Here is a 22,276-nt window from a genome sequence, read left to right on the forward strand (position 1 = left end):
GCGTTAGTCGCTTGGAGAGAAGTCGTCTGGAGACTGTAGTATAATAGCCGAAGTAGACATTAGCTCTGGTAATACAAAACGGTTGCTCATAAATGATACGAGCGTTTCCTGTTCCTTAAACGTGACTATTCCGTCTCTTTACTCATCCGCTGTTGTAAGAATGGGTTCCATCGCTGAAATTTATTTTACTCCCTAACTAACTAACGAATTCTCGGCGCTTCATAAGATCGCATGGCTTAAGCAAAAATGGAATTTGATTTTTGTTTTTACTTAATTATATTTTATGATTTACAGTTTTGAGTTATTTATAATTCATAGCTACGAACACAGAAAAAGTTGTTCTTTGAATATCTGGCGCAGAATGGGTCTTGGAACTTTCAGTTGTTGTTATCGATGGTGAATGGACAATGGACTTTATCAACACTATCTGCCAGTCTATTACGTTTTCAACAACGTGAATTCTGCGTTCGTCATAAGAATAGACCTGATGTAAACAAACGCAAACAGGACGATTTGTCAGATTTCTGGTAAGGTCTTATAGGACCAAACTGCTGAGGTCAGCGGTCCGATTGGTCAGAAGCCGTAGCACATGTACACTAGTATTGTTGCGCTCTTTGGAGTAGGTGTTACTTATGTATTAGCTGTCTTATTACTAATTTACGGTAAATGAAACTTTAAGATATGCTAATGTATTAACAGCCATCAACATGTTTGTTAATTACCCTTTAGCACTATAGTTTTTGTTTAAAAAATCGTGTACATTCCTAATCTCTGTGCTGTTGTGCTCTGATTGTTCGTGAATGGCTGACGCCGCATCATGCTCAGTACACGCGCGTGGAACACCATTAAAAAGTGGCAAGAAACCGATTATTCTCGAAGTTTTTCACAAGTTCACAGGGAAAAAAAATCAGCTTTGAAATGTTGTGGGTAATTGTATTTTCTACAGTTTAGACGTTTACAACAACGGATGCATGGTTGCATAGGTAGCATTGTAGAATGGTACTCTCATATACTCCATCGATCAATGGTTCGAGACTCGCTTTGGTTTTTCTCTTTTTTTTTTTTTTGTTCAATTTGGAATACCTATAGCTTTTAAATGTAAAATTCATCAAATTGGTGCTAATTAACACGTATCTAATCATCATTCTTATGAAAAATGTACGTCTTCTTGTTCCTCGCTACATATTGAACACAGAATTCCAGTTTTCATTGAAAATATAAATTCTTAGATAAATATAACTAATTAAATTTTTAGGACAATAATCAAAAATCAAATACACTTTATATGGACTCTGTTTTATATTACATGTGTGGTCTCACACGAGCCAGAGTGACCAGCGTCATAGAAACTTGAAAAACAATTTCACAACGTCGAGTAGACTGCAAATGCTGCATTTTTACAGTTGCCACAGTACCGTTGCAATACAACCCCAACAAAACTGATCTGGATCCAAGTTAAGGGATTTGTCGCGAGAAATAACAAAACATTTAAGGTGCCAGAACTAATGCACAAGGCTTGTCACACGTTAATGCTGATCGCTGGTGGGATACAGAACGGCATATCAAAAGAAGAGGAGGTAACGTGGCGCTTGGATGGCCTCGTGGATTCTGTTGTTGACCGAATCGTTATCAACGTAGCAGATGACAGTTCCAGTCTAAAATGTATGTCTCAGATTCGGATATGAAGGTTCAGAGGTTACCGAACGACTAACTTACGTAATACCTACAGTGGCTCCAGTATTTAAGTATACGACAATACGCTTCTTCGTTACACGTAGCTCGGTCAGAAAGATTACCCTATGTTTAAGTTAGAAATATTCAACACTCTTATTTGTAATTACGGTACAATACTACATTAGCTAAGAACGGGAGAATTTTATGCTTTCCATCTGATCCCCTAACAAGAGTGCGGTAGCGCTGGAGTTTTGCTAAATATTATTACACACTCTTTAAAAATTAAGCGACATTCGAAGCTATATTTTTTCTCTGCTCGTCTCTTTTTAAGTTTTAACTGATGCTGCTCAATGCAGATTAGTTGCACAAGGTAGCTGGCCAGCGCTGTCCGAGGCAAATGTGCCGGCAAAGCAACTGTCCTGTATTATCGCACAGACCAGATGTGCGTAACCCACTGCATAAACCGTATCCTTATTACCGCACTAGACTGAACTCGAGACAGCTTGGAGTTCGCTCAGCGAGAAACGAAATCCATTGGGATTCCAGGTAATATGGAAGAATACATGGCATAATATTTAAATCAGGTTTATTCTTATGATGGACGCAGTGTAGTACCATGATGTTTAAGCCGTTCAACATTTGACGTGAACATAGAGTAGCCAGAGTAGTGCATTTCATCGACAGAAAATTCCCAACAATTTATAAAACGTTTTTGCATAACTTTCTTGGTTCATTTAGCAATTTTTCACAACAACAACTTCCTACTGTGTTGTTTAACGCTCCATAACGACTAATGGCGGCTAACAGCAACACAGAACGATGGAAGTCGCAGTGCTGCCAATCTAATAATGCAGGAAAAGCGCGTAATCGAAATCCTGCACACTTCTTTCGATATATCACCGAGTCGGTCCTTACAAATTTCCAACGAAAACTATTGTCATGTTGCTGCATCTCCAATCTGAACTGATTTATAGAACATACGTTAAGATATTCCACATATAAATGTAGCGTACAAGATCCATGAGACCAGGCGACGAAGATATCACTGACGCACCACCAAAATAGAAAGCTTCAGATCAGTTAGCGGAAGTGCTTTATTCATTAAGTTTTCTATTGAATGGTTCGCTAGTGTATTTAACTTAGGGTTGTTGTTAGCAAAAAATTCATATTGTATACCTGTTGATTAATAAAAATTTCTCTAGATAACACACCTCTAAAAAGCGAATCACATTTTTCTTTGGACTCATTCACAAAATACTTAAGACGCTGTGTCAAAACAGAAACAATGTCGAACCTTATCAGAATATCGGAAGATCCGAGTCAAATATTCTTTAAATGAAGTGAGCAGTCCTTCGGGTTGCCAACTTGGAAACGAAAATTGTTCTGAAAAAAAAGAAAAAAGAAAAAAATATGTAACTGATATTCGTCACCGGTTTAAGACACTGAAGACCCCAGGCTTAGTGCCTAATGAGTGACTTAAACTTTAGAAAGCTTCTGTCACACTTGGGGACGAAATTCGAAACAAAATTTTTTTGTTACATGAGATCATCCTAAGAAATCCGTGGTTTTCTCGCTCTCCACGTTGGCTTTTTACAACAAAATTCGATATAGATTATTGGATTGATGACCGTTTTCACCTCATAAATAAGTTTTTAATCATCTTATCGGAAGTTAAATAATCCAGAACGACAAGATTCTACATATCGCTAGTTGATTAGTGTTACATACAGTCCAGTCGAAAATAAAACTTCCAAGACAAGTCACTAGCATTAATATTATTACACAATTAGAGAAAAATCTCAGTTTTTTTGAGACATATTGAGTCCCCGAAACATAAATATGTCCTAAAACGTCAGTAACATTATTCAGAGGAGACAAACGAAATAAAAAGAAATTTCTTTTTTCAGGAACTGTATACAACAAAATTATTTTTAAGGAAATAGCATGTTTTCTGGAAACATCCACGGGAAACTACTTATTTGGTCTCTTTGAAATGAAAATAGTTAACTTAGCGCTTTAGAACTGTTCACTGCTGACAAGGATTCACTCACTGGCACTGCAGGATCAGAAGTAAAGTTCTCCATCACTGACTTTACAGCTTCAAAGTACATAGAAAATCACCGCTTCAATCCATGTTGCCGCCTCGTCACCACTGGCTCCGGAGGCAGAGGTACATCAGGTAGCGTTGTACGCAATACGGACATTTCAAGAAAACCATCTTCGTCGCTGGTATCAGTCTATGTTACTATGAACTGATGTCAAACTATCTCTGCCAATTGTTGCAATGCTTGAGACGTACATGTAATATGCACTAAATTTGGATAATATACTTAAAGCGATTTACCTGCTTTCAACATATATGGAGTTTTCTTTATACATCAGTTGGACCTTTACTTCTTTTAAGGGGGGCAGGACGTCAAACAGGCCGACTTGGAGCAGGATAGTCAGCACAGGACATTTTAATTTCTAATGTCTATACTTTTACAAATAAATGCATAAAACTTTGTCGCCATGACCAGAAAGGATTGAGGACTCACACTCATCGCAGTGGAAGTTCAAAAATGTAGCAAAATACCTTTTTTTTACATGTGAAATTTCATCATTTTTTCACTTATTACTGGCTGCGTTTGTTGCTATAGGTACACTTTTCTTCCTAAGTAAGAGAGATTCTTCGATGAATTTTTCATAGCATACAAACAGTAGTTACAGGTGTATGAAACTCTAGAATTTTCCAAATCTATTAAAAACTGTGGAAAAATTGAGATAATTAACTATAAAACTTGAATTTTTTCTAACATGAAGTTTAAAATGTAACAGTTCATTCATTTTTTCATAAATTAAATAACTTCTAGACTTTCATACACCTGTAACTATGGTTTGTATGCTGTGCAAAACTCATCGAAGAATCTCTCTTACTTAGGAAGAAAAGTGTACCTGTAGGAACAAATGCAGCCAGTAGTAAGTGAAAAAATGATGAAATTGTGTTTTGTTACGTTTTTGAGCTTCCACTGCTTTGAGTATGAATCCTTCCTGGTCATGCTGTTAAACTTTTATGAATTTATTTGTAAAAGTATAGGCAGTGGAAATTAAAATGTCCTGTGGTGCCTCTCCTGCTCCAAGTTTGACGTCCTACCCCAATTAAGTTATCTGAATCTAGCAATTGTTGAACTATTTGTTGTTACAATAAATAAAAGATGGCTTAGATGCAGCCTCAGTGTCCAACTTCGCAACTTAGATTAGCGATTAAATGGCCTACAGCATCCATCACCGGCCGGCCGAAGTGGCCGCGCGGTTCTGGCGCTGCAGTCTGGAACCGCGAGACCGCTACGGTCGCAGGTTCGAATCCTGCCTCGGGCATGGATGTGTGTGATGTCCTTAGGTTAGTTAGGTTTAACTAGTTCTAAGTTCTAGGGGACTAATGACCTCAGCAGTTGAGTCCCAGAGTGCTCAGAGCCATTTGAACCATTTTTTAGCATCCATCACCTCTGAGCAGAAATCCGTATAGGTGTTTTGCAAATGATAACCCAATTTTTTTCTAAAGTGTCGACACAGCAAGAATCCCGTTAATTCTTCCTGAGAGTGGACTCGTTGGAAATATTGCGGTTGCAGTATTTCTGTAAGAAATGTTTAACATCAAGTGCCTGAAGTTCGTTCCGGGGTATGTCCCCTGAAACGAATGCAAAACACAATTTTTTGTAAAATTCACTATTACATGATGTAGGCTGTCCCTGAAACTGTGTTTAAGGAGAGCCTGTTTCTTTCAAGAAATCCGTTGTTTATCCCTAATATGTAGATTGTTTCGTAAATGATGTTCAGCTTGACATTTCATCGTGTATCCTATACGTTTATCACTAGTTTTTTTGACAGAGGTATATTTTAGCGTTATTGGTTAAATAACTGTCGATAGAAATCCATGTTTTCAGCTTTGGTGACAACGAAGATGCATCCGGCGCCGTGGTTAATTTAGGTGGAAGTGAGTGTTGCAAATTGGGAAGCGTTTGAGAACGACAAAGTAAAGCGTTTCAAACGAGCCGTTGTTGTTTGCATTAAACTTGTGCAGTATAGCTTTGAGTGTAATGGGACTGACGACATTATGAGAAAAACAAGTAAAAATGGTGTCTGGTTGTGCCAAACGGGGTTTTGCTAGGATTTGTAATTCAATAAACCAAGAGGAAAATATTATCATAACTTTTCGTCATTAATGTCGGTATTAGGGAGGGCGGGTAAGGAAGACTCCCTTCATAGAATGACATTAAGGAATAAATGTAAATTTATAACCTTCCAAAAGCAAACATCCTCTATCACCACGTCAAGTGAAATTCTACTTCGTATCCAGCAATAAGACACTTTGCTTTCTTTGTTAGAAGGGGCGATATTCTACTAGTCCTCCGGCAGGGAATTGCTGGTAAAGAAAATCGATCGAGTTCTCTTCAGAGGCATCATCCCGCCATTTGCCTTAAGTGATTTAGGAAACAATGGGCAATCTATAACTGAATGCGTCTTTGATATTACGTCCTCCCAAATATTCAGTGCCTTGTCAACGCGTAACATCTTGTTTAATTACGGCTGGGTCGGAAATTTTCTCCGCTCAGGGACTGGGTGTTGTGTTGTCCTAATCATCATCATTTCATCCCCATCGACGCGCAGGTCGCCGAAGTGGCGTCAAATCGAAAGACCTGCACTAGGCGAACGGCCTACCCGACGGGAGGCCCTAGCCACACGACATTTCCATTTTTTACCACGAGGAGAATCCCACGTAATAGTTCACTGTAGTTTTGAAGGCAAATGTTAGGGCTGTGACGATCCAGGCAGTAAACAACAGTCTCTGCACAGTTAATCAGGCCTATAGGGGTCCATTTAGACCAACAGTACACACCGTGCAGTACCTTCCTACACGCGGGAGGTGGGTGAGGGAACAACCTGTATGGGACTTCAATCAGTGATGTCCGGTTCCGCTCAGCGACCAGTGCAAGATTTGTCTGGCACCTTATTAGCGACTTGGAAGTGTTTGAAGGTGGCTATGTGCTAATTAACTTGGAAGGGATGCCCTCTGAACTGTTTCACTGAAGAAAATCGCAAGGTGATTCTTTCTTTAAATCGTCGCAAGAACGTCAAAATGGCAGGGATCGAAATTAGTGTCCATGGAATAGAAGATCTACTAGAAGCACTGAAGGCTACTTATCGCGACGCTATACCAATGCGATTCTGCATAGAGCACGCGAAATTACTTTCTCTTCTTCTATCAGTTGTGTACTTCTGGACGCTGAGAAACTAAGAGTTCATAATGAGTGGAAAAAATGCGTATCATTGTCGTACACAAGCACAATACTGTAGGCCTATATCTCTGACGTCAGTCTGACGTAGAACTGACGGAGTTCAAATCTCCATCTGGCCATTTATATTTACGTTTGCTGTAACTGAACGCCGTATAAAAGATATTTTCTGTTTCCTTTCCTTTCTGTTTTCTGTCTAAGCTTGTGATCTGTCTTCAGTGAACTCGGAGTCAACCAGGCGTAGAACTCAGGTCTTCGTTCCCTTCTTTCTTGCTAAACTTATCAAGGAGTGCCTCATTCAGAAACCCGTGTTTATCGTCTTTAGGCTTACAGATAATGAAATGTTGGCAGAAATGCCAACACCGTTTTGCTAGAGGAGGCCGAAATGCACGCGTTCAATTACATGCAGACTGGCGTGACGTCTGGAACAGGACAATGTCTTGAGAATTGCAATAAAGTACGAAAATCTTGTAATACTTAACTTTAATCCACAATTGTAGAACATCGCTCTTGATGATACATGCTTCATATAATAAATATCAAATGCTAGGGCGCCTTGCTAGGTCGTAGCCAATGACTTAGCTGAAGGCTATGCTAACTATCGTCTCGGCAAATGAGAGCGTCTTGGTCAGTGTGAAACGTCCCCTTTCCAAGTGCTTCTTTTTTTTAAAGAATGTGGATCACAAAATTATTATTTAATAGATCTGTTGACAGAAAGTGTTCACATTAGCAAATGCATTTAATTTTATTTTATGAAACCAATGCTGCAACACAGCTGGAAAACAGATGTCAAATGAAATAAGCAATTACGCAAACCAAAGCATAAAAATATCATTCAATAGTCATGTGACATTTCATAAGTCAGTAGCTCTCTCAACTCTCATAGAAAGACGCTTGTCATAATCAGGTGTGCAGATGTAAAAATATTTCTTGTCATTTTATTAGGCATTTCAGTAAATATCATAAATTACGAGCTCCACAGTATGCTTTCAACAAGGAAATGTCAGTAGCATGGACAATGGCCTCCTCTTTTTTTTTCTACCTGTGCCGCTGAAAGGCTAATAGCTTTTTTTTTTTTTTTTTTTCGGGTGGGTGTCCGCAACGCATTACGTGCAGGTGGTCACTTAACTTTCTTACGGAAATGTTTACGACAGCAGTTTCCACTACAGTGACAGTCTCACATAAAAATATTTCACAGGTCAAGAAATAGCGTTGCAAATCTGTAGAAACAAAATCCTATAAATATAAGTGTCCAAAAAAATTTTCGCCGCCATTGTGATACATTCATGCATTTACACACATTTCATAACTCTTAAAGTACGATTCTTGGTTTCCAACATCCTGTTTCACAAGTCAAGAGTCCCTACCCACTATTCATTACTCCTTACCTTATTACAGATATACGTATCCATCGACACTCGTCAATATTTTGTCATTATAAATATGAAGCATAATCAAATAACTCATATAGCCTCAGCCTATTAATCATAAACGTACCTCAGCAGCACAATACACATCTTCGTCGTAAAAATAACATCATAACACCTCAGTCAAATCTCAAAATCGTCGTAGCTTCCTCCAATAATTAAAAAAATTCTCTGCTCATGTCAAAAGTGTCATCTGCCTCAAACGTACTTTAAAAATCATGAATCCATACCAAATACATCATTCAAAGCTCTCATAGTATCACAATGGTTCCGAAAAAATATGAAGAGTTCACACAGTACAGACAAAATACAATTTCGTAAGTGTGAAGTTATCCAACGGTGTAATTACGTAAACATGTGTCACTGACATAGTAAAAAACATGCTTATCTCTCAGTTAAATGATCAGATCGCTGTGTAATTTATGTTTTAGAGAAATATGGTACCGATGTGTAAAGTTGTATAAGCAAATACCATATTAGCTAGGGTTCCTTGTGCTTGCCAAACACATGGTACACAAAGTAGGCGTGTACCCCCCTGAGGATTAATGTAATTATACCCTCAGGTGTTACAGATTATTGCAATGGAATGAAATGTATCACGGAAAAACTTCATATCACTGTACTTCAAATATGTTTAAAAATAAATGTTTTAAGTACAAAATTAATCACTCAAATGCGTGTCCTGTAGCGCTAAATGTGCGTCTTGCTGTAAGATAATTCTGTGGAAGTGTCGTAATTATCGTCCTCCGAAAGCTAAGTTCTGTAGAAGTCAATGTACTTACCTCATGATAAACAAAAGTGAAATGCTTTGGTTTGCGTAATTGCTTATTTCATTTGACATCTGTTTTCCAGCTGTGTTGCAGCATTGGTTTCATAAAATAAAATTAAATGCATTTGCTAATGTGAACACTTTCTGTCAACAGATCTATTAAATAATAATTTTGTGATCCACATTCTTTAAAAAAAAGGAGCACTTGGAAAGGGGACATTTCAAGTGAACTGTTGCTAGCTACGTCGGCTGTACAACTGGGGCGAGTGCCAGGACGTCTCTCTAGACCTGCCGTGTGGTGGCGCTCGGTCTGCAATTACTGACGGTGGCGACACGCGGGTCCGACATATACTAACGGACAGCGGCCGATTTAAAGGCTACCACCTAGCAAGTGTGGTGTCTGACACCACAGATAATAATAGCAATCTCCGAACGACTAGTAGATAATATTCTCAATTCCAGAACGACACCGCAGTTTTTTTTTGTTAAAATTTCTGCTTTCATAATTTCCCCCCGTCAATTAACACATCACAACCACACACACACACACACACACACACACACACACACACGAACACACACACATTCAGTCTTAATTTTTGTTTTCGACAACGTTGTCTCAAAGCCAATTTAAAACCAGTTCTAATCCCGTGGGTTTTCGGTTAGTAATCAGGCTAAGGCCGGAACTGGAAGTCCGTTTCCCATATTCCCAGTTGAGAACTCTTATTCTCCATTCATAGCTATAACTGGCGGAAAAAAACCAAGTTCTGCAACATATGAACCTGGTCTCGTGCGAACGATAGGTGAGGCAATTGTCAACTGCGTTTTATCTCGAGGCGAACCGTGTATGACAAAATTGTCTCCGTATAAAATATACAGGGTGAACACAAAGTCTTGCCCTGATTATAAAGATTTATTACAGAATAACCGTTTGACATAATAATTTACATTTGAGGCCGTTACATAGGTTAGTGTTACTTTTTTTTTTTTTTAGACCACTTACGTTAGTAAACCTCAACGTGTGCACCCTAGGTAGTGCGGAGAATGTCGAGGCGGCATTGAGAGTCACCCACATGCCTTGCTCATACTGTGGCATCAAGCAGTCAGGCCTGCAAGATGAGTGGTCTGCCAAGCGAGTGGATTCATTCTTATTGATCGAGTAACATGAACTCTAGTACTCACAATTAAGTTAAAAATTATTCACCTGTATGAATATTACGCAACGGAAACGCACTCTGACTATTAGTAATTTACACTACTCTGACTGTTCGCTACGCACTGGCAATACCACATTTTCTTTTTTTATTTAACGGCTTTTATCAACACGCGGCCATCGCACTGCATATGAATGGCGCACACATTATAAATTCTGGATATCGTGACAACATACAATTCGAAGGAAAAGGCCACCAATCTTTTTCTTTTCACTATCTCATGTATTCCGATAAATTCTATAACCTAAACACACAAATTCCAAAACCTACAACAATAACACATGAGAAATTCCTCCCAGTGGGCATGGCTTTACATTGGTGATTGTCAATCTTATGGTCTCTTAATTATTTAATGCTACAGTGCACTTTCTGGATGGGATGGTGGATCTTTTACTATATCTCACAGATCGACTCTCACAACCATCATCACGAAACTTTCCTCCAGACCGAGAGGTACAAAAGGAACATGAATAACCCACTACCCCTGAAACTATCTTGGTACTCTCCCATGCAAACCATACATACTTAAATTACATGACATACACCACACTGCAACATGGAATACAACACAAGGAATAGTCACAACATTATAATCACATCACTTTCAGCTTTCCCACTTCAATTAGTATTTATCCCAGTTTCACACGACACTGCCCCACTTCGTAATTTTTCTTTCCCACTAAGAACTCTGGAGGATACATGCACGTCTTCCTGTGCAATGCAACACAAGTGACGTTGCTGGATAGACGGCTGACTCACCTTGCTTCTCTCTCAGAGTATTATAGTTTGAATCAAACGTCACACGCAAACATAACGCGCAAAGTAATATTAAGAACATATTCAACACACACGCGAGTCCTCAACTAATACCATGGACGAGTACTTCTCTTTATCCTTTGTCTCATACACAGATTGAGACTCACACAGTACTCACCACACGGAAGTACTTGTCTCTAATTTCAAGTCCTGCACACGCCATTTCTTAAATATTTCCAACTTATAATACACACGCTAGTAATTCAGCTTAACTTAAGCACTCTGAAGTATTTCAACTTATTGCTACACGTGGCTTCATTGTGACCGTTGGTCACTTCCGAAGATTACTACGATCCCCTTAATATTACCTGCCTGACATTTAGTTCTCCCCACAAAAGTTCCTGAAATAGAGAAATTATTATTCCAAACTACTCTTAAGTATTTCACATGCATACCATGTCTCCACTCTTTTGTCTCTACGGAGCACACCTAAGACAGGTCTTACCAACACTAGATCCACCGGCAGAGTGCTGAAACATGGCCGTTCTTCAGGTTCTCTCGCACCTCTGCCGAAGTGGGGGAGCACCTTGCTACCATATTGGTCAGCCACATTTCAGGCGCTCAAAGCTCAGGTAAATTTTATCTCTTTGGTCTCACCAAAGGTGACCCAAGTACCGTCTCAAAGATGATCATATATTCACATTCACTATCTGCGGTTAGCAGACGACCATACATTCATTCATTTCACAGATCTCACCAAACTGGATGTTTGTGGGAGTGCACATTCGATAAATTAAATAAATAAATTGTCATTCTTTCCCACACTGGCATCCGGCTTCGCTGTATTAATTGAAATTGAGTTATTTTTACAAAAAATGTGTTGTTCTGACAAGAATAATGAAGTATGTTGTACCTATTTTCAATGTCGGGTGGTACTGTACTCTTTCAGCATTCCAGTTCCCTCCAGGTGTTTCGTAACATGTGTTCTGTCACAATACCCACAGCAGCTTCTATCCGAGCTTTCAGGTCGTTGACGTCAGCAACTGGTATAACGAAGACTCTGTCTTTGATATAGTCCCAGAAAAAAAGTCAGGGGGCGTAGTTCTTGAGAGGGGAGTAATTTCAGGATCAGTGGATTGGAAGGAACGGTCCAACACCCTGGCCACCCCTGATCGGTGGATTGTCAGGAACAGTCCAACACCCTGGCCATCCCGGATCGGTTGATTGGAAGGAACGGTCCAACACCCTGGCCACCTCTGATCGGTGGATTGGCAGGAACAGTCCAACACCCTGGCCATCCCAGATCGGTTGATTGGAAGGAACGGTCCAACACCCTCGCCACCCCTGATCGGTGGATTGGCAGGAACAGTCCAACACCCTGGCCATCCCTTATCGGTTGATTGGAAGGAACGGTCCAACACCCTGGCCACCCCTGATCGGTGGATTGGCAGGAACAGTCCAACACCCTGGCCATCCCGGATCGGTCGATTGGAAGGAACGGTCCAACACCCTGGCCACACCGCTCTCCAGACATTACTCCCCTTGGCTTTTTTTTCTGGGGCTATATCAATGACAGAGTCTTCGTCACACCAGTTGCTGACGTCGACGAACTGAAGGCTAGGATACAAACTGCTATGGGTACTGTGACAGAACCCGCCTCGACATTCTCCAAGCTACGAAGGGAGCACACATTGACGTTTACTAAAGTAAAAAAAACTAGCAATACTAACATATGAAATGGCATCAAATGCAACTTATTATGTCAGACGGTTATTCCATTAAAAAATTTTATAATCAGAGCAAGACTTTATGCTCACCCTGTAAATCACAGACTTGTTATCTTCTTAATTTCATTTCATTTATATGTAGTAACAGTTATAAGAGTTAGTACCACTTACGGAAGTGTCTACAGATTTTCTAACAATTGGGATCTTTTGTTTCACAGATACTAAATGTTTCGTACAGTCTGCTGAACTTCATATACCAGACGAAGGCAGAACAGAACGTTGCCGAAAAGGAGCTGTGACACCACAAGGAAGGAAGAAATCTGCAGGATAAAATTAGTCGTACTAAGCTTCTCTACAGGAGCAGCTTCTGAATGTAAAACTCGCTACTCATGAGTAACTCCGAGATTTCTCTAAAATGTATACAGAAAACGCTGTTTCTGCGTAAATTGGTCAAATGCTGTAAACTATCGACGGTAGGTGCAGTATAGACATTGTTATATTTCTCATTATGTAACAAATATTATAATTTTCATGTTTGTGAATAAAAACTCATCACAACACTTTATATACAAGAATGCCCTTTTTATTGTTCTTTATTTCTATAATTTGTGTTTACCATTCCTTCAGCACGTTACGTTTTAGCAGATTTCAGTCCTATATTTGATATGTAACAACTATTGTTAAGGAAGACCCAGAAAAGAGAAGAGAAAACTGTGTTGACTAAATAGTGTGCGGGATGTACAGCTTATAGTCAGCTAACATAATTTAGCTGTTACTACTTGTTAACGGATGTGAAGATGGGACGTATATTGTCTGTGGTGAATTTGTAGGACAGTATGCATGAAGAGGAAAATCACTATTAGCAGTTCTGTCAGTGTGTGTGTGTGTGTGTGTGTGTGTGTGTGTGTGTGTGTGTGTGTGTGTGTGTATGTATGTGTTTGTGTGTGTGTGTGTGTGTATTTGTATGTGTGTGCGTGTTTTGTTTTGTGTGTGTATATTTATGAATCAGTACTCTGGTTTTTTATATTTTGTAGCGTTGTTGGTTCCTCTGCAAAAGATAAACACAGATGCAGCTTATGTTTTTGATTTATTTTGCCTGAAATAATGACCAACCAGATAGCAAAAAATAATAAAATATTGTACTGTGTAAGCATATAGAAAAATAAATATAATTTGTATTTACCATTCCTTCGGTACGTTACGTTTTAGAAGATTTAAATCCTCCATTTCATTAAGATACGTAACAACTTTTGTTAAGGAAGACCCAGAAAAGAGAAGAGAAAGCTGTGTTGTCTAAATAGTGTGTGGGATGTACAGCTTATAGACAGCTAACTTAATTTAGCTGTTACTACTTGTTAACGGAAGTGAAGATGGGACACATATTGTCTATGGTGAATTGGTAGGACAGTACTCGTGAAGAGGAAGATCACTATTAGCAGCGCAAAGGTGTAAGATATGTACGCCATTAAGTACATTACTGACAGGAACGACAACTATTTTTCATTCTCCATATACAGCTGTATGTGTAACGAATATTTTGTATTTGTTGAGTCGGCTAACCGGATTAGGTCCTCCAAAGAAGTCTTCTCCGTTTTGACGCCCACATCGCATTATTCGCAATAACATTTTCTAGCTGTCGACTGCTGTCTTGTCTAAAGGTCTAAAACCGCCAACTATAGGGTTGACTTTTTTATGGTATTCGTCGCTCCCCGCCACGTGGGAGCTTGTCAGTAGCCGTGCTGCCGCTTTTAACCCAACAAAATTAACATAGACGTGGCTCTGTAGCTATGTTGTCAGTGTAGATGGCTGCGATGAGAATGATCCATGATCGATTCCCGGTTCTGCCAAGGATTTTTACTAGATGGGAGGACTGGTACGGGGTGCACTCAGCCTCATGGTGCCGACTGAGGAGCTATTTAAATTAGAAGCACTGGTTTCATGGTCTGAAAAGCCCACAAAAGGGCTGAAAGTGTAGTGTACTGAGTGCGTGCACCACCATACCGCGTCCGCATGATGTAGCAAGGCAGAGGACGACACAGTGGGCGGTCAAAATCCTTTGGATCTTCAGGGCCTGGACGAGGAAGCTCCCTTTTGCATAGACAAAATGAATAATATCATGGGATTATATTACATTAATGAATTAATAATGATTTTGAAGATACTACTATAAAATCACAGAGAGTGCTGGTGTGTGGTGCTGCAATATGTATAATGATGCTTCTGGAAGTCCGTGACGTTATTTCGCAATAAGTGTTGTAAGAGAAAGAAAAGAGGATGGATGGATTAGGGGCAATACCGGTGGACTGCGATATGTGAAAGAAGCTGTTGACCTGGGAAGTATCTAATCGATAAGTCGGGGCCGGAACGGGAGGAAATCATGGTGGGGACCTGGATGCCACGAATCTGGGAGGGGTACAGTAGACTCGACCCGAGGAAGAAATTGGGGGATGGGGCTGTAATTGGTGGCACGCATAAATGGCAGCAAAGAGTTCGGCGTCAGGGAAAGAGGGATCGTTGAATTTTCCTTACTTCAGGGTAAGGAAGGTGTGTTGGTAAGGCTATATTCTTTCTCAACAAAAAGTTTCGAACGCTAGGCATCTTTTTTTAGTTATAGAAGGCGTTTGATTGTCTTGATCACAAAATACTGCTCCAGAAGTTTGACCATTATGGAATATGGGGGGCAAAAAATGGTTCAAATGGCTCTGAGCACTATGGGACTCAACTGCTGAGGTCGTTAGTCCCCTAGAACTTAGAACTAGTTAAACCTAACTAACCTAAAGACATCACAAACATCCATGCCCGAGGCAGGATTCGAACCTGCGACCGTAGCGGTCTTGCGGTTCCAGACTGCAGCGCCTTTAACCGCACGGCCACTTCGGCCGGCCTATGGGGGGCAGCTCACAATTAGTTCATGTCTTACTTTAAGAACACACAAAGAACATTCTCCACAGTACTGAGAATAGCTATGATGTGGGGTCTGAATGGGGTACAGTCAAATGGGGGATGCTCCAGCAATCTGTTCTGGTGCCACTCCTGCTAATTATTTATATAAATGCTATGCCTTCTAGTACTACATGTGATCCTAAAATATTTCTGTTTGCTGATGACTCTACCTTGGTAGTAAAAGATATTGCGTGCAACATTGGCACTGTTTCAAATAGTGCAGTTGAGGACATAAGTTAATGGCTTATAGGAAATAAACTGCCGCTAAATCACAGTAAGTCTCAGTGTTTACAGTTTCTGGCACACAATTCAACAAAACCTCAGTTCTAACTACACAGAACGCTCATGTGATTAGTGAGAATGAACAGTTCCAATTTCTAGGTGTTGAAATAGATAGCAAACTGTCGTGGAAAGTTCATGTCCACGATCTTGTTCAAAGACTTAATCCTGCTATTTTTACTATTAGAATAGTATCTAAACTAACTGATAGTACGACACAAAAAGTAGTGTACTCTGCTCAATTTTATTCGCTTGTGACGTATGGTATTGTATTTTGGCATAACTCTTCTCATTGCCATTTTTAGCTCAGAAACGGGCGGTTCGGGCGATTGTACGTTTAAGTTCGCGAATCTTTTACCGACTTTTGTTCATTAGTCTGGGTATTCTGACATTGGCCTCTTAATATATGTATATATTGTTTAATGTCGTTTCTTGTTAACAGTATCAGCTTATCCCCAAGAATTATCAGCTTTCACTCAGTTAATAGTAGGCAGAAATCGCACATCCTTGACTCCTGTGCAGAAAGGCGTGCAGTCTTGTGCTGCAACCATTTTCAGCAATTTACCACAAGAATTCAAATATCTTAGCAGTAATTCACGCCCGTTCAAATCTAAACTGAAGACTTTGCCTCACGGGTCACACCTTCTGGTCTGTGGAGCAGTTCCTTTAAAAATTAAGCTAACTTATGTGTTAAATTGTTGATTGCGATTATATAAGCTTACAACTTGTCGTCTTTTAGGATTGATAAACGTTCTTTATCTCTTATGCATTGGTAGAGAAATATTGCAATATATTCCACGAGTAATGAAAAATGTGTCAAAGAATTCAGTTTGCTTGGCATGTTGATTACTATATGGAGCAATATTAAAATAAGTATTCACATACCACTGAACATTTATTGTTAACTAGGAATATAGCTTTTAATGGTTTATAAACAGATAGTCACTTGTTTTAAATTATTACTTAAATTACAATAGGAGCCCTTCGGGGCAAATTAAAAAAATGCAAATTACTCTGTGAAACGGTAGTGATATACTTTTACGCAGAGGTAGTTACGTTGCAAAGTTTGGAACAATATAATGAACAAATGGTAAATTAATACATCTGAAATCTAGCTTAGCTAGGCAGTGTATTAAGTATATTCGTCTGGTCGGGTGGGTTAGGTCGTAATATACCTGAGTTTACTATCTTGATCCACGTAACGCACAGTTTATTTCAATTATATAGCATATGGTACATACAATTGATATAAAAGTAAACATTTTTTCCAGAATATTTTTGTCTTAACTACGTTTGTGAGTGATTTATACAGATGAGATGGTGAAATGCTTTCCAATACTTTCTTCGTTTTGGGGGAAGTGCTTTGGTGAGCTTTTCTTTGTTTGTAGGAATGTAATATAACCCTCTACATGCGGTTCCCGTAGAGAGCGTGAGGACGAGATAAGATTAATTACAGGATGCACGGAACCATTTAAACAACCATTCTGCCTGCAGTCCATATATGAATACAACAGGGAAAAGCGCTAATAACCGGTACAGAGGAACTTACCATCTGCCATGCACTTTACAGTGGTCTGCAGAGTATGGATATAGATGTAGATAAATCAAGGAGTTTCTTTGCCTGTCGCTGCTTACCGTATTTTGGAGTTTTATGTGAAAGTGCCTCTAGTATGAAGGAAGGGTTCAAAGAGTCGACAGGATTCTCTTAGGAGCAGGAATGTGGGGCGAGTGGAAGCTGGTGGGGATATACTGGGTGAGGAAGGATATGAGTGGGTATGGACTAAGACAAGGTATGTTTCAGGGAGGTTGCAGTGAGGGGTAAATCATCAGGTTTTGCAAGATAATTCGTTGGCGTTTGATCTGGTTACGGACAGAGTTCCAAAAGGCATTCCATTACTTGTAAGAATAGTTAATTCACTCAGTCGTCGCCCTGACTACCATACTAAAAGTGGTTTCTGCAATAGTACGTGTTGGGTGGTCCCAGGCAACAATTTGTTCGATTTATCTTCCTCCACAGGAAACACTAGACAGAGAGATGCTCTTTAAGATGATCGACGATCTGTTCCCCTCCTTGCCCCGTCTCCTCCCTCCGTCCGCCCCCTCTCCCTAACATTAGTCCTTACACGGAATATCAATGCCCAAAGTGCTTTATGGGCTGTTCATTCCACTTGCCTCAGTAGTCGAGCGTTGAGAACCTCTTAAGATCGGAAGAATACGCCTCCTGAGTGCCTGCAAAATAACATATTTTTTTCCCTTCAGCGGGGGTCTATTTCCGTCATTGATCTCTGGTTCTGGCAGGTTCTGCTCAGTGTGAAATGGTAAACGCTGCCAACTCCAGTGACCACTTCCCAATTTCTGTGCACCCTGTTCAAAGAACAGAGTCAGAAATTAAACCAACCGGACTGATGCTCAATAAGGCAAACTCTGCACAACCGGTTAGCCGTACCTGAGGAGACGTCGGCCAGAATTTGGCGAATCACATTACATATGAGATGCCCTCCACCGCTGATTCATCCACGCCAAAATCTTCAGGACCTTATTGAAGACAGCTTGTCTCTTGATGAAACGGACAGCGTAGTTCGGCAATAAGGAACATGCGTACAGCACTGTGAAGATTCAAGCGCAGTCCATCTACAGATAATCCTGAAGCCCTCCGTTAGCGAGAGTAAAGGCCCAACGGATAGTTGAAGCTAGCGCGAACTTCTAAAATCCATCAGCAGGTCAACATCTGCCAATGCAGTGTGGGGATCACTACGGAAGACATCTATAAAAAGGATATGTTGCCTATTAGCTGTTATACAGGTCAAAGGAGTCTTAAAAGTCACAAAAGTGGAAACAGCTTTATCCATGACGTGGTACTTTTACCACTTTCCGTGAGTCTAATTCCAAGTTTCCAGAACGACAGAGAAGCTAGAGAGAGAGAGAGACAGAGAGAGAGAGAGAGAGAGAGAGAGAGAGAGAGAGAGAGAGGAAAAGTAACTGAACAATGAAGAGGCTATAGAGCCTATCCTCCTCGATGTGGGAATTGGTCACAGCGTCACTTGAAACGCGTGGTACTGCTTCTGGGACAGTCATAATAAATTATGCCGTTATGCGGCACCTTAAATCTGAATCTAAATAAATCCTCATTGAATTTATAAAATAAAAGGGGGACAATGGTCAACATCCCGACTCTTGGAGGGAATCAATAATGACTGCACTTCTTAAACCAGGGAAGAACCAAGCATAGCCAGGCAACACTCATAGTCTCACTCTTGCTAGTTGTATAGAGAAACAGAAGAGCGGATGATCAGTTCCCATCATGTCTGGACACTACAATGTACAATGTAGATGCCTCAAAGGTCACTTGCAATGTGGATTCAGGAAATATCATACTACTCTTGATAACCGAACCCTACTGGAGGCAGCTTACCAATATGAGCGTCATCTAAAATATTTTGCGATACTGAGAATGCATACGGCACTACGTGGAGACACAATATCAACTGTCAATCACGCGAATGAGGATTCAGTGATCGGTGGTCGTCTCTCCACTTTTGAGGTCTTTTTTTGCTGGACGTCATTTTAGGTACACGTCAGGAATCAATGCTAAAATGTATGCTCAACCGCTTTTCAAACTACAAAAGTATTAAACCTGACGCATTTCGGAGGAATTAGGTTTAATCTTCAGAAAGATTGTACAAGAATGTTACAAAAGCGATAAAGATCAAAATAATGTAAATTCGTGGTCATTTCTCTTGTAAACTTGTCTTCCGAAACCGTACATCAAAATTATTGGTCCAATCCATAAAATAAACTAAAATGAACCGAAGTATGCAGTCCGTGAGTATCGCCAGCGTCATAGCGACAGCTATAAACGTGCACAGTCCATTTACCTCCAATAAACACACACCCAGAAACGTCTGCACACTTCCTGAGGTACCTCTACAGAGATACTCGGGATTTCGAACTTCCGAATGTACGGAATGTTAGCAGTATTTCTACAATTGAAATAGCTAACTGAAGACTAAGTTTAAAGCAGTCCACAAAGTATTTAAAAAGTTGTTTGTAGTTTCATTTTTCCTCAGTGTATCCTAATCTCAAACTGTTCCTGTAGATCCAGTTTTCTACACTTATCCTCTGTTTGCAAAATTGTCAGGTCTTCTAGAATTCCCAACGAGAGGTTGCCAGTTTCACAGCTGTGCGTGGCTACAGTCGACGTTTGGAAATCATTAAACCGAAAAGTGTTGCTGAGTTCCTTGTGCCTCAGCTTGAAGAACCTACCTGTCTCACATACGAGGGGCGACAATAAAGTAATGAGACCGATGTGAAAAAAATATTGCTTACCGTTTTAATCAAGTTTAGTGTTGCCTTCTTCAAAGTTGTTCCCTTCTGATTGTACACACTTTTTCCAGTGCTTCTGCCATTGATGTTAACATTTCTGGAACTCTTGCAAATAGAAAAAAGTCGCATGGAGCGATATCTGGTGAATAAGATGGCTGTGGTAGTACTGAAATTGATATTGAGGTTAAAAATTGCTGTACTGACAGAGTGGTATGGGATGGCGCATTATCGTGATGCAGAATCCAATTATCAGCAATGTTGGCACAGACACGAAGAACTCTTTTACGAAGTCTTTCTAAAATTTCTCTGTAGTAAATATGGTTAACTGTTTTTCCAGGAGGAACCCAATCTTTATGAACAAATCCCTTGGAATCAAAGAAGCACACGAGCATTCATTTCACTGTTGACTTTGACATGCGAGCTTTTTTGGTCTGGGTGATTCCTTTGAGCACCATTGCGAACTTTGGCGTTTTGTTTCTGGATCACACTGAACAAACCAACTTTCATCACCAGTGATAATACGGTTCAATAATTCTGGACTGATTTCAGTTTGCTCTAACAGATTGGCTGCCACATTTTTCCGTGTTTCTCGCTATTATGGTGTTAGATTTTTGGTAACCATTTTTGCACAAATCTTTCTCATGCCAAGATCTTCAGTTATTATTAGACGAACCATTTCTCGATTGATGTTCAGTTCTTCTGCAATCATTTTCACGGATAATCTTCGATCACATCGTACGAGTTCACGCACCCTGGCGAAGTTGACATCCGTTCGTGAGGTTGACAGTTGTCCACTGTGGTCTTCATCTTCAACATTCGTTCTGCCTTCACTAAACATTTTATGCCAATGAAAAACTTGAGCTCTTGACATAAACTCCTCTCCAAAAGCCTTCTGAAGCTTACTGTAAGTTGTCATCGCGTTTTCACCCAATTTAACGCAAAAAGAAATGGCATACCGTTGCGCAATATTATGCGGTTCCATTTCTGTGACGAGTGACAGAAACACGTGTTAATTTATTACAGCACAACTCGGGACTGAACAGTTGCATCGATGTGCCGCTTGGATTAGAAGCAGTTTATAGACCAAAGTCAAAGATATTGTGCCTATGCAAGCCCACAGGGTTGCCACATCTTGCAAAGAAAATCAGTCTCATTACTTTATTGTCGCACCATGTATGTAGTTCTCATTACCAGTGTTACATTGATTTTTGTGGATACCAGCTTTATCATATTTATTAAACATTTGTTTTAAATTATTTTTCAATACACCAAGTAGAGTATTGTTGGTTTTAAATGGGAATTCAGTTTTAAAAACTTATAAATGTTATGTAATTTTTGAGATAAATTACTGAATTAGGGAATCATATCATTCTTAGCATCCTGTATGGACGTTCCATTTATCTCTAAGCGCTGTTTCTCTTGTATTTATTTCTCCACGGTATCCATTCATTCAGGCTAACTGTCATAATACCATTAAAATTCTTCTTGGCTTTCGAGCCGCGTTATAAAAATGTAAAATTGTCCGTCGTTTCGGCCACTTGCAACAGTGGGCGACACATAAGACAGTTTTATATATTTACAATGCGCTCAAGCCTACACTTGCATTTAGCTATCATACTATTTGACTCAGTCATTCTGTCCTATTTTCTAATCTAACATACATCCCTACCATTTTCAGCATGCACAGAGGAGACTTTGCAGACATGACTTTCCTTACTTTAGGTACACCTTAATTTCTTACTGCCTAATGGACTCTAATACCTGTTGTCAAGTTGCTTTTCGTGACAAAGTTGTCAATAAACACCTGAAATAGAAGCTGTGGAAACTTATGTACTGTGCTATACTGACTTACCAGCTGTGACACCAAACATATTTGATGCTGTGGAGTAAG

This window comes from Schistocerca americana, chromosome 8 (assembly GCF_021461395.2).
Source record: "Schistocerca americana isolate TAMUIC-IGC-003095 chromosome 8, iqSchAmer2.1, whole genome shotgun sequence".
Lineage (NCBI taxonomy): Eukaryota > Metazoa > Arthropoda > Insecta > Orthoptera > Acrididae > Schistocerca > Schistocerca americana.